Genomic DNA, 13,620 nt, shown 5'->3' on the forward strand with positions numbered 1-13,620 from the left:
GGTGTCTTCTGGGACACTTATCATGAATCTGTCTCAGACCAAATTTCATATACCATCCAACCATCCACCAAGCCACAATCAGCCCCAGCCATCTGCCCTAAAGGGGCATGAGTACCACTACCACTCAATTCCGCTTCTTATTTTTAATCTAAGAATAATAATAAAATTAACACCCTCATTGCTACTAGAAATCATACAGAACCTTTGTTTCTATATACAGTCTCTGTCACTGAACCAAAACTCTCTTCCCCAGCCAATCACTGCTCAAAATGTGCTATAACCTCTTATTAGAATGTAATCTCTTTGAGAGAAATTTTTGTCTTTCTATCTCTAGTGCCTTGCACAGTGCCTGGCTCAGAGTAGATTCTTAATAAATGCTTTTTGACTCATTGAGGCCAGTATAAGAGGCAGTGAGCTTTTCCGTAATTAGCTAGGCTGACCAGACAGTAGATAGAATCTATTGCCAGGACCCTACACAGACACTTGATATCATAGTAAAACTTGCCAGGTATTCACTCAGCTAGGATAGCTTCTTATAACCCAACATCACCTCCCTACCAGCATCTGCCTAGGACTTCTATAGAGATGTGTCTACATCACACACACACACACCCCCCACACCCTTGCTTCCTAAAGACTCTGACTTCAAATTCAGATTGTGACAGGCTATCCTGAAATTATCATTTGAGGATCCCCAGAAAAGAAAGCAAAAACTAATAGTAAATTCACGCTAATGGCTTCACCGTGTGTCATCGTTGTGGGTTCCGGGAATAACTTGGGGGAATAATACTTTTAGTATTATGAACATTGTTTAAAGAAAAACCTTATATTCTATCATATTTGGCTCATTTGAAGAGATATCATCTTTGGAGAAAATGTTGACTGACAGGTGAAATAGGAAGAGGTAATATCGGGATAAAATTTCTCTAAGAATCAGTGAAATGCTATACATGATTACTATGCTATAATTGAGGAAACTGCCAGCATTCTTTACATGTGTGGTATTTCTAATCCTCCCACAGTAACATTTTATGCTGTATCAGTGGAGAAGGCTGATTTATTTTGTGAACCCTTCATTTCTTGGGGAAACAGCAATTAGTGATAAGATCTTTTGAGTTGACTAGATTTTTCACTCTTTTTGATCACAAAAAAAAGTTGAAATTGATTATATTTTAACATTCCAGAAGCAATTCATTGGCAATTTGAAATTCATTACTAAATTTCTTCCTGTTTCAACCTTTTCTTATCTCCTAGCTCCTTTCTTTCTACCTAGAAATATATGTCTGTACCTTCCCCTTCCTTCTGAGAAAAAAAAATCACTTGCCCTAAAACCCCTCATGTGGATTATCAGGTGATAATGCAATATCTCTTCTTTCTTTTTCACAAGTAATGTCCACAAACAGCTATCTACACTGGTGGCTGTCCCTTTCCTCCCTTGTCACTCACTTCTTAGCAATATGAAAACTTGGAAAAGAATGCAATATAGTTTCTATCTCCACCATTTGAGTGAAACTACTCTCTCCAAAGTTACTAATGCTCTCTCTATTGATAAATCCAATGGCACTTCCTCAGTCCTCATCCTTCTTGCCCTCTCTGCAGCATTTGACACTATTGATCACTCTCTCCCTGTTGGTACTATCTCCTCCCAGGGTGTTCTTGAAATTGTTCTATAGTGATTCTACTAGTCCAAACAATTCTTCATTTCCTTTGAAGATTTATGAATAAATGAATGAATGAATGAATGAAAAAACTAAGTGATTACTATGTGCATAGCACTGTGCTAGGAATACAAATAGAAAAATGAGACAATCCCCACTCTCAAAGAGCAGACATTCTAATGAAAGGAGACAATAACATAGGTTTCAGCTACAAGTCAGATAGAAAGGCCCAATAGTCCTTACAATGCAGTGGCAAAGTAGATGTTAATCCATTTCTATTGATATAATCATATTCCTTTCTGATGTTGAACTATTTTTGTTGTGGTTGTTCAGTCATTTCAGTCGTGTCTGATTCTTCACGACCCCATTTGGGCTTTTCTTGGCGAAGATATTAGAGTAGTTTGTCATTTCCTTCTCCTGTTCATTTTACAGATGAGGAAACTGAGACAAATAGGATTAAATGACTTGCTCAGAGTCATACAGCTAGGTGAGGGCAGATATGAACTTGGGAAGATGAATCTTCCTGACTCCAGGTACAATGTTCTATCTACCTTGCAGCTACCTGCCTAATAGTTGAACTATTGGACAGAGCCAAAGACTTTGGTGGAAAGAACTTTAGTTTCTCCATTTTCAACCTGTATGCCTCATCTCTTCTGTTTTGGGGTACCCCAAGGTTCTATCCTAGGAACTCTTCTCTTTCTACCCCCTATTTCAATGATCTTATAGGTTCTTATGGATTCAACTCTCATCTCTAGGCAAACACCTCCCAAATAGAGGTATCCGGGATTCATCTTGAATTTCACTCCAGAATCTCCAACTGCCTGACTGATATCTCCACCTTGATGTTCTACAGGCATCTCAATCTCAACATACTCAAACTTTATTGCTTCACTTAGTCTCTTATCCTAAGAACAGAGGAGCCACCACATTTGGACTCTAACAGTCCAGATACACTGGCCTAATTACTGTTCCTCCAGCATGACGTTCCCATCTCTATGCCTTTGCAGTGGCTCTTTCTCATTTCTGGAATGTTCTCCCTCCTTACCTCCACCTCTAAGTTTCCCTAGCTTCCTTCCAGATGGCTTAAATCTCACCTTCTTTAGGAGGGCTTTCCCAGCTACTTGTATCTTCCCCTCTGATATTACTGTTCACCTACTCTGTCTTTATCTGTTATGTACCTAGTTGTTTACATATTGGTGCTCCCACAACATTGCTCCACTTGAAGACAGGACTGTTTTTGCTTTCTTTATATCCCCAGAATTTAGTACAGAGTAAAGAACACACTAAGTATTTAATAAATGCTTCTTGACTGGCTGACATTTCCAAATGTGCCGCATGAAGAATTGGAAATGGTACTGGATTTTTAAAAAATCAACTGGAATAGATGAAGCATACACGGAGAAGATTAAGCAGAAAAATGCACAATTTTGAATACAATGAGGAATCGATTCTCAAAGTATTTGACAAATAAGAACATATAGGCCTGGGGGAAAAAATCTCAGAACTTATTACCCCAAAAAGTACCTGAGAGAACACCAGTAATTTCCAAGCCATATTCCTAATTTTCAATGTCTATAAATTTTAAGGAGACTAATCTATACATGCAATCTACATATAACTTGACAAAGGTATTAAAGGAAACAAACACACTTTCACCAACAATATCCCATAGCAGAACATATTTTTATAGTCAAATGATTGATGTAAAGTATAGAGAGAATAAGCTCCCACTGTGCTTGCTGTTTGTTGAATGTAAAAGAGCATTTGATGGGGCAGAGCAAAATTTTGCCTCAAAGGCTCTATTCCAACAAAACTTCTCTCATGTATATGTCAAAATCATACAAGATTTTTTGAAAAATGTGGTTAAAAAAAGTTTGACAACTCTCTAATTACTAATATCAAGCAAGAAATAAAACAAGGAGATGGTATTGCCAGTCATGGAAGAAACCCAGCACAGATCAAAGATTTTCCTACTGATAGTGAGCTCCTGTTTGTGGCTGTCATCTTTTTGATTATATCAAGCCCCAGATCATTACTTCTAAATGGAAAGAACGCCAATTGTCCAGACTATGCTATGCAGTTCAATTGTCAACCCATAAAACTTATTCATTAGTACATATGTCTTGGACCAGAATTAAAAATGGATAATGAGTTAGACCCAGAATAAAGCAAGAGGAGGGGATCATTCTAGATTGCCTTGGGAAATTAGGCCGTGCTTTTCATTAATTCATTTATTAAATAACTACTTTGTGCCAGGCTCAATATTGAGAAGATTAAATAGATTCTGTATCATTTTCTTATTGATCTTATTTACAATTAATTGATTTTGTCCTGTAACTGCTTAAATCATGGTTCTCTGTCCCTGAACTTAGTTCAGCATTCAGTTGGCCTGTAATAGGTTAAGCTTGTAAATTCATTTTTCTTCCTAATCATTGTTCTAGCCTTGCCTCAAAGAATTCTCAAGAGAATGCAGATGGAAACAAAAGAGTCAAGTCTTATATCTTTATACCACAAAGCTATCCTTCAAGGATGTCTGATTTAGTGTCCAAAGGAGTCTGACCTTGCAGGTAGACTCAAACAATAAACACTTCTTAGTCAAAGGAGGGAAGTAGGGGGTTCTTGCTAGCCCCTCATTACCTACTTCTAGCCAATCATATTGTCCCCCATGCCTCCAGCTATGTAATCAATCATGTTGCCATCAACCCCATGATTCTGTTCTTTGTTCTTGTTCCCCAAAACCTATGAAAAGGGAGCTGTTCTTTGGCTCAAGGTCTTTGGCAGCCATTGACCCCTTCATTAGTAGGTCTGGTACCCTATTAATAAATCATTATCTTGCTCAGAAAAACGTGCCTTAGTTTACTTTTTTGTTAAATTTCACTCAAGACAATATTAAGTGCTGAGGATATAAAAACAAACAAAAACAGTCTCTGCCCTAGAGGAACTAACATTCTACTAGGGGAAACAAAATGCACATAAAATTAAATTCAAAAATATATACAAAATAATTAGGGGGTGGGCAGTTCACAGAGTCAGGATTTGAATCCAAGCTCTCTGACTCCAAACACAATTCTCTTTCCACTGTACTAGTCTTTTTCCTAAGAGCACAGGATAGAATACCAATTCTTTTTTTTTTTAGATATCCTTATATTATCTGACACAGTAAAATCAATCAACCAATAAGTGTTTATTGGCTGACTGATCTCAATATGTTGTGGGCTTGGGGTCATGGTACTTTAGGTCTGATATAAGCATCACAGGGGTGGGTTTGGCTGATGCAATTCCACATGTGGAGAAGACTGAGAAACCTGCTTCCCAAGAGGCGTAATGACCTGTAATTCAAAGGTTTAGCTGCCAATTGGGAGCCTGAACAGATATTCTGTAATTGCTTCTATTTGTCTAACCATTCGATGAAAAAAATGGACTCTTAATTAGCTGTGTAGCCAGAAATAGGGTGTATTTAAAAGGCATTCACTGGTCAAAGCCAGGCTGGTCCTCATTTCTGGTTGGGTGTGTTCAAGTGAAGAAGCATGGGTTTCTGTGTCTCTCTCTGTCTCTGTCTCTCTCTCTATATATATGTAAAAAAACGTGCTTAATTGTAAGGGGGGAGGGGAAAGAAAGGGGGAAAAAGGAACAAAGTAAAAAGTGCACAGCAAAGAACAAAAGAAAACTTGCAAGTTTACTTCCTTACAAGGAAGCAAAGAAAAGATGGATAGCTCTTAACATAACATAGTATTTGTTATATATAGGCTTTCTTGAAACGGAAATTTATTGCTATATATTTTTAATCCTCTCATGTTCTGCTGTACATATGACACGCTTTTTTTCTTTTCTTATTTTGTATTTGTTTCAATATTTTGTTTATAATGTATTTCTTTTTCTTTTTTCTATTGTGTATTTAAGTTTAAAAGAAAAAAAATTTTAATGGCTGAAAGCCTTTATTGGGGACAGAGGCTCCAGCCTCTCCCCACTCCAATCCAGCCTCCATTCAGCCACTAGAGTGATTTTCCTAAAACACAAGTTGATCATGTCACCTCTCTATTCAATAAACTCCAGTGGCTCCCTATTCCCTCCAGAAGCAAATATAAAATGCTCTGTTTGGCATTCAAAGCCTTTCCTGCCATTTTAGTCTTCTTATACCTTACTCCCTAATACATACTCTTCTATCCAGTGACAGAAACTGGACTCCTGGCTGTTCCAGGAACAGGACACTCCATTTCTCAGCTCTGGACATTTCTCTGGCTGTCCCTCATGCCTGGAACACTCTCCTTCCTCTGCTGCAACTTCTGGCCTCTCTAGCTTCCTTTAGGACCCAATTAAAATCCCACCTCCTACAGGAAGCCTTCCCAAACCCCACTTAATTCCAGTGTTTTCCCTCTTGTTTCCTGTTTAGCTTACTTTATATATATATTTTTTGCATGTTGTATTTCCCATTAGATTGTAAGCTCCTTGAGGGCAGAATTGTATTTTACCTCTTTTTGTATCTCCAGCACTTAGCAACAGTACCTGGAACATGGTAGGTGATTAATAAATGTGTATTGAATGAATAAATTAATGAATGAATGCTATCATATGGCCGATGAGCTCATGGCCCTGTTGGCTTATGTTTCTATTACATCTTTTCTTTCCTGCTTTTTTTGGAGAAGGAGATTACTCATGGCTCTGAATTTGGGGCAAGTAGGTGGTACAGTGGATAGAATACTTAATCAAGAAGACCTGAGTTTAAATCCAGTCTCAGACACTTACTAGCTATGTGACCCAAGCAAGTAAATTCACCCTGTTTGTCTCAGTTTCCTCACCTGTAAAATGAGCTAGAGAAGGAAATGGCAAACCAAGGTAGTATCTTTGCCAAGAAAACCTCAAAAAGGGTCATGAAGAGTCAAACGTGACTGAAAAATGAACAAGAACACTGTGCTAGGTGTAGAATCAGTAGGATTCAGTTTTTTGTGACAGATCAGATTTGCTTTTTTCCCCAGTTTAACAAATATTTAGTAATTACCTATTAAATAGAAGAGAGTTAGCATGGCATGATGACTAGAGGGCTAGCTTTTCAGTCAGGAAAAGTTGGCTTCAAGTCCTAACTCTGACACAAACTAGTTATGTGATGACAGGCATGTCACTTAATCCCTCAGTGGCCCAAGCAGGACTCTTAAGATTATAAATTATAAATAAGTTTCCATCTGCTTCTGTAGAGGAAATTTCCAAATTGGAAGCTCCCTTCACATCCATGGTATCACAAGTCCAGTCCAAAATACGACAACCTGGCACTGAGCACATAACACCCCCTGGAAAGAAGCTTACAATCTAATAGTAGAAAAAATATGTGAACAAAAAAATGATACAAAAAAGAATGCTATCTTTGAATAGGAGGGGCCAAGCTAAAGTGCTATAAGAAATTTTAGAACAGAATGGTCATTCAATTCAATTAACCTTTCTTAAATACTATGTACAAAGCACTAGGCTAGATAATGAAAATACTTGATGGAATACAAAAATGAATATAATGGAATATAAAATATTATTAATTAATTAAAAATTATAAAATTAATTCCATTAATGGAATATAAAAATGAGAATCAAAACCATCTCTGCCCTCAAGAGGCTTACAACCTAATAGGAGGGATGATAACTGTGCATAAGTAATTTAGTACAAAGTCGAATGATATAAGGGCTTGGGAGAAGGTTGCATGAAGTGCTAAAATAAACTTGAGGAGAAAAAAATGACTTGCACCTGGGGAAGTCAAGGAGGACCACGTGGAGGTTGTAGCACCTTGAGCTAAGCCAAGGAGTTCGACGAGCAAAGAAATTAAGGGGAACCTGTAACAATTAATATCTAACCACTCTCCATAAGCAGGGAGAAAAGCAAGATTCCTGATATTTGGTTTTATGTACTTTCTATAAGATGCAGATGTGGGTGTAAAATGTGCACAGTGTAGGGAAATTAAATCATCGTCTACACACCTTTTAAAGTGCCCTGAAGGCAGAAAGTAACCTCGGGTTCTTAAAGAGAAATCAATTAGTAGAGAATCAGTGTTTGCAGAGACTGTTTAGACATTCATCTGAGTGACACAAAGTAGGCAGTGAATAGTCTCTTAAAGAATAATCAGCTGAAATCTTTTTAATTCAACCGTAATTTTACATACAAAAGGAACATGGTGGGAAGACAGATTGCGTGCCTGCAATGATTTGCACTTTGCTCCTTCCCAGACTCCCATCAGAATTGTTTGGTTCCTTTAAAAATCTCTCCTACATCCGCCTCCAAATGTTGGGCTGTTTTTTAAAATGATTTTCTGTGAGTTGGTGTAAAACCCACACAGGTATTCATCTAACAATCATTTAGTCTTGGCCCACTGTATAAACTCAACCCCTTCCCACAGTCTGTTGTTATAAATTTCTCCTGGATTTAACACTAAGCTGGTTAACAAACATACATTGATACCTACCTCTTTGCAAAGTATTAAACTAGTTACTTTGGGAAGATAAAATGAAATGCAGCATAAACACAGTCCCTTCTCTCTGAGAGTTTCTATTCTGGTTAAGGAACCAAATATTTATAAATGAAGAAACTAGAGAAATACAACAAAATGACATGTGGAAAAGCCTTAAAATTCTCAGAGAACTTGGGGTTTCCTAAACCCCTATAAAATATATCATGTTCTACATATCTAGTTACAGAAGGGTATAGAATAAAGAAGCAATTCAAGTGAGTAGAGTATCTCTTCAGGCTACTGAAGTTTACTCCCATTCATAGGTTGGGTTTTCTCAGGGGTAACATTCCCAGACTGAAAGTATTCTATGGATCTGTATTACAATAAATGATAGTTCACTAGCCCTACTGATGTGCTGACCTTTTATTAGTCAGCCAGGAGACATAATTATCTCAAGGAAAAAAAGTATTTACTAAAATGGTATGCTAAAAAATATCTCCAAAAGTTGGCATACAATCTCCCTCAAATATACATGGCATCAAAGAGTGGCTACCACAAGAGTTCACAAGTGGAAAGATCCCTTGGAGAGAGATAAGTTTTAATCCCGAACAAGATTCCACATTTCCAGAAACACTTTCACAAGATTGACTAAAAAATAGAGAGATAAAGTTAGAGCTGTATCTTTTGTTTTATTTGTTCAGCATCAGATGAGGAGCTTAGAATTTATTAGAGTATTTATAGTAAAGCGAATTCTATGTAAATATTTTTTGTCCATTTAAATTAAATGTTGGCTATCTCCTTGGAAGAAAATTCACTGATTGTGATTGTGTTTCTTGGTAAATGCTTTTTAAGATGGTATATTTCTCCACGGAGCATCAAACAGAATAAATTTGATGACAGTTTCAGTTCTAATAGTCAAAAGACTACAGCAAAAATTAGCACATGGGCTTCCAATGCTTGTGGCCAAGATAAATAATTCTGGAAACCCAATCACATTGAAAAAAAAACACTGTTGTTGCATTGGTCCCCATTGAAATGAATTTGTTCATAATTATAAATAATTCTTTCCAATAAAGGACTTGTTCATGCAACAGAGTCAATGAATAGATCTTCTAAGGAATCAAGTCATTACTTTTCTGGAATTTTGTCCTAAAATACCTGAATTAATTTCATGGTTTATGTGAGCAACTTCCTCAGTGAAGTCCTATTCTGATGTCTCATCATGGAGTGAAGGTATTGGATAGCATTTGGGTTTAAAAGGTTATACCATCAAAGCATAAACTCTGGAAGGTTCTACCATGCTGGAAAGACTTCTGTCATTGCTATAGCCCTAGTAACAGACTAAGATTGTGAATTATGCTAACTATGGAGAAGCACATCACCAATAGCCTGGCCACTAATGATGAATTGTTTTGGGCCTGGATAGTCCACAAAACTGAGAAAAGTAAGAAATAACCTTCAGTATTGAGATCCTCTTCCACTTGGGTAGAGGAATTGGAACAGAGTAAGCTAAGAATCAAACAGCTTTTGAACTGTAAATAAATTATAATTATTGGCATCTCAAATGTGAGGCTCTTGCTGAAGTAGATAAATCATCTCAATCTTGACAGTCTTGTTATGCACAAAGACAACAGAGAAAAAGAAGATGTAACTCAATACGCCAGCCCTGGGTAGATGATCCTTATACAGATTTTTGAATATATGGGAGAGTAGGCATATAGGTCAGTAGTAATTCTTGTTCTTAGTTGCAATTTTTTTGTATTAATAAAGTCCCAGATTTTTTCCATATTTTTGTTATTTTCTTCTCTTTTAAAGGAATTGGTGAAATGAGTTTTATCAGATACCCAAAAGCAGTAAGAAATTTTATTTCATGGGATATTTGGGTATATTGTATTGCTAATGATAAATATTTACAAAAAGATCAACCAAAATTATTATACTTTATTCATCTACTAGGTTGCTGAGGTTGAAGTGGCTGAGAAATTCCATGAAGAACTTGATACAACTCAAATTAAATTGACATATACTCCGATACTTGGTGACTTTAAGGGCAAAGCTAGGAAAAGGTGAAGATGGAAAGAAATATATAAAGTGTATTGTAGGAAGGAAAGATGTGAGTGGCCAAGAAACCTCACACACCCCTATGTCATAAACACTTTCTTTAAGAAACTAATTGGGAGGGTCTGTTCATGGTGAGAACCAAATAACATTGTAAAGAATGAAATAGGGCTAGGTATGCCTTGGTGATTTTAGGGTTGTTGGGGAGTGGACAGACTGGCAAGCAGAGTACTATGAGCTTCAGGCTGGGCCACTGGGTCATGAATGCCCTCACAGAGTGGAGTATTGGTGGTAAATAGTGGACAATCCTTAGTGGACCAGTAACGGGCCTGCAGACCCAAGCCTATACCAAGAAGCTATTCCTGAAGAACATTGAGAAGAATTAAGATTTTCCATATCCAGAGCTGATCCTAGATGAAGTTTGTGAGTCCAGTAGAAAAATACTTTCACAAAGAAGTGGACTCTCGAACAATTTATTGGGATGGTGCAATCCCTCAAAAAACTTTACATAAATTAAAGAAGCTCAAACTCTTTGGCATAAAGATTGCAGGAGAATGTGATAGCCTTGGTTTTTCAAATATAATGTATGCACATTTAGGAGAAATCTGTTCTCAGGATGGTGTAAACTTTGGATGTGTATTAAGTAATCTGACTAAAGGGCATCTTTTTGACAGAGGGCAAAGAGCATAAGCCAAAATATTTGCCCAAGTTGGCAATTGAAGAATATATTACAGCATTTTGTCTAACAGTGAACAAGTGGGAGTGATCCTACATCTCATCAAACCAGAGCAACTTTGAGATGCTCATAGTGTTTGCCAAGACTAAGACCCTTGATTCAGATGGCTTTAAAAAGGACAAAATAACATCTTTCATCATTGAAAGAGAATTTGCAGTCTCACTAATAGAAAACTGAAAATAAATTAGGCATTTGACACTCATGAAGTTAATTTCAAAAATATAAAAGTTCTCCTTGAAAATATAATTGGAGAAGTAGTAGACCTATATAAGATAATGAAGAGTAGACAGTTTAGCATGAGGAATTTAATTGATCAAGTCACCAAGAAACTGAATGGAATGACAACACAATATGCTTGTACAAGATCCATCAGACCTCTAAATGAATTTGGATTAATTGAAGAAAAGTTTGCTGTGATGGTCAAGAAATCAGATGTGGAGACTGTGCATGGCCTAATTTACTGCAGGGATGTTGGACAGACCAGGCATGCCTGTTTGCTCTGGGGAGCAGCCACAGTGAAGGTATTCAGCTTAGAAGCAGCCTAGATTTGTGTGAAGCCCTACAAATTGTTGGAGGCATGAAAGATTGTTATCTCCAGGACTCTGCTGATTTTGAAGGAAACAAATTAGATCCTCCACAAGCATATTGCCCAACTACACTTCAATATTCAGGAAGTCTTAGTGGGAAAAATCAAAGAGATGACGTTGGAGAATGGAGGTCTTGCAGTATAACAGGTATTGAAATTTGGAGATAGGTTGGGTAGAATAATCTATTTGGGCCTAATGGGAAGAGATGGACTGGCACATCCCAACATGGGGGATAGTACAAATAAACTGGAAGAAAATGTATATAATTTGGGTAGAATAGCTGAAGTACTGCTGAGACAGTTTAGAAAGACTTACTGTGGAAGGGCAGAAGGCCATGAAATGAGTGACAGACACTCTTATTAAGCTGTATACCATAACAATCATCTTCTCCAGAGCCAATAATTCTGTCCATGTCAGGCTACACAGCCATGATCATGAAGTTTTGTTATGATTATTTTCTGAATTTCCAGAACTTTTACAAAATTTCTCACAAAAATATTCTTCTGAAAATCTAGATGAACACGTTTAAAAAGCTGCATAGCAGATACTGTATAGCAGGCCTTCATTTGTGTTCATCCCTTGGAAAAGAACATACCATGGAGTAGACAAAAGTGTTTATGGAATCAAATATAAGATTATGATTAACTGTGTCATTTAACTACATTAGAACATAACTTTACATATGTCTGACTTGGAATGACGCTTGCAATTTCTTCACAGAATAAAGAAATGAATAATTTAAAAAGAACAAAATAGATTCTATTTTAATGGGCAGGAAAAGACTTATTATTGATATGAAATTATGCTTCAGTCAGCCATCTGGGTACCATAAAACCATCAGCATGTCAGAACTAATAGAAGAACAGAAAAAAAGCTTAAAAGTGTAATAATGAGAAAAAGACACGACATGTAATTGAAACAACTTAACCCTGAACAATATAAATAAGCAATTAAAAATCAAAAATGGGAACGGGCAACAGAAGTGATATTAACAACAACTCTAATAATTTTATACGGAAATTTGACTAATACAAGTTATTTGCAAATAAAAAAAAAATCCCAGAGCACGGCTCACTGAGCAAATATCTGACATTTGCCAAATGGAGAGATATGATTGCCAAAGGCAACACTAGGTTAGAATATAAGCTCATTTGTAAAATCTTACAAAGAAGAATGATGGACAATTATAAGAAGTGTAATCTCACAAAAGAAGAGAGAAACGGTGGAGGGTAAAACCAGTTGAAAGATATCTTGGCAAGATATGCAACTAAGAAATTTCATCTTAAAAGGGCATTCAAAGATGAAAATAGAAAGACTCCATATACAATATAAATGGAACTGATTTGCAAAAATCATCATAACAAATTGTGTTTTCCATTGAGGACAGTAGAACCACAATACCTGAACCCTACCATCGTAGTATCAGATGTACTTATAGGAAAAGTAGAAATGGAACTAAAGCGAAAAAACAAACAAACAGGAAAAGCAACTGGAATGGGTTGAAAATATGTTGAAGATTTCAGTGTTGAAGGTGACAGAATTGTAAGGACACTGATGGATTTATATAAAAATTATCTAAGAAAGATGAAAATTCCAAAGATATGGAAAAAATCTTAGACCTTATTAATACAAAAAAATGCAACTGAGAACATGAATTACTACTGACCTATATACCTACTTTCCCATATATTCAAAAATCTGTTTAAGGATTATCTATCCAACACATCTTTGATAAGCGTTGTTGTTTTAGCAGGGGAAGGGGAACAGAAGGGAAGAAGCATTTCTATAGTGCCTACTAAGTGCCAGCTACTATGCTAAGCACTTTACAAATATTCGCTTATTTGATCCTCACATCTACTTCTATTATTATCCACATTTGACAGTTAAGAAAATGGAGGCAGATAAAGGTTAGGTGACTTGTCCAGAAGTCACACCGCTAGTAAGTGCATGAGGCTGGATTTGAACTGAGGTCTTTCTGACTCCAAGACAAAAGCCCTATCCACTGCATCACTTAGCTGTCTCTTAACAACACATCATATCTTTACCATTTCATAATTAACTGAAAGATACAGATATTGTGATATCTCATTGTGATTATTAGTTATTACAAATGAACATTTTGATTTGATAGAACAAAATGACACTTTTCATACCCT

The 13,620-nt window shown here is 36.5% G+C and overlaps 1 pseudogene; it reads left to right on the top strand.

Moving 5' to 3' along the window:
- The window catches only part of LOC114049409, a 29,765-nt pseudogene extending 18,307 nt beyond the window's left edge, over positions 1 to 11,458 (top strand).
- The last annotated feature ends 2,162 nt before the right edge of the window (positions 11,459 to 13,620 follow it).

Source organism: Vombatus ursinus, unplaced genomic scaffold, assembly GCF_900497805.2.
Source record: "Vombatus ursinus unplaced genomic scaffold, bare-nosed wombat genome assembly UNPS02014798.1, whole genome shotgun sequence".
Taxonomy (NCBI): domain Eukaryota; kingdom Metazoa; phylum Chordata; class Mammalia; order Diprotodontia; family Vombatidae; genus Vombatus; species Vombatus ursinus.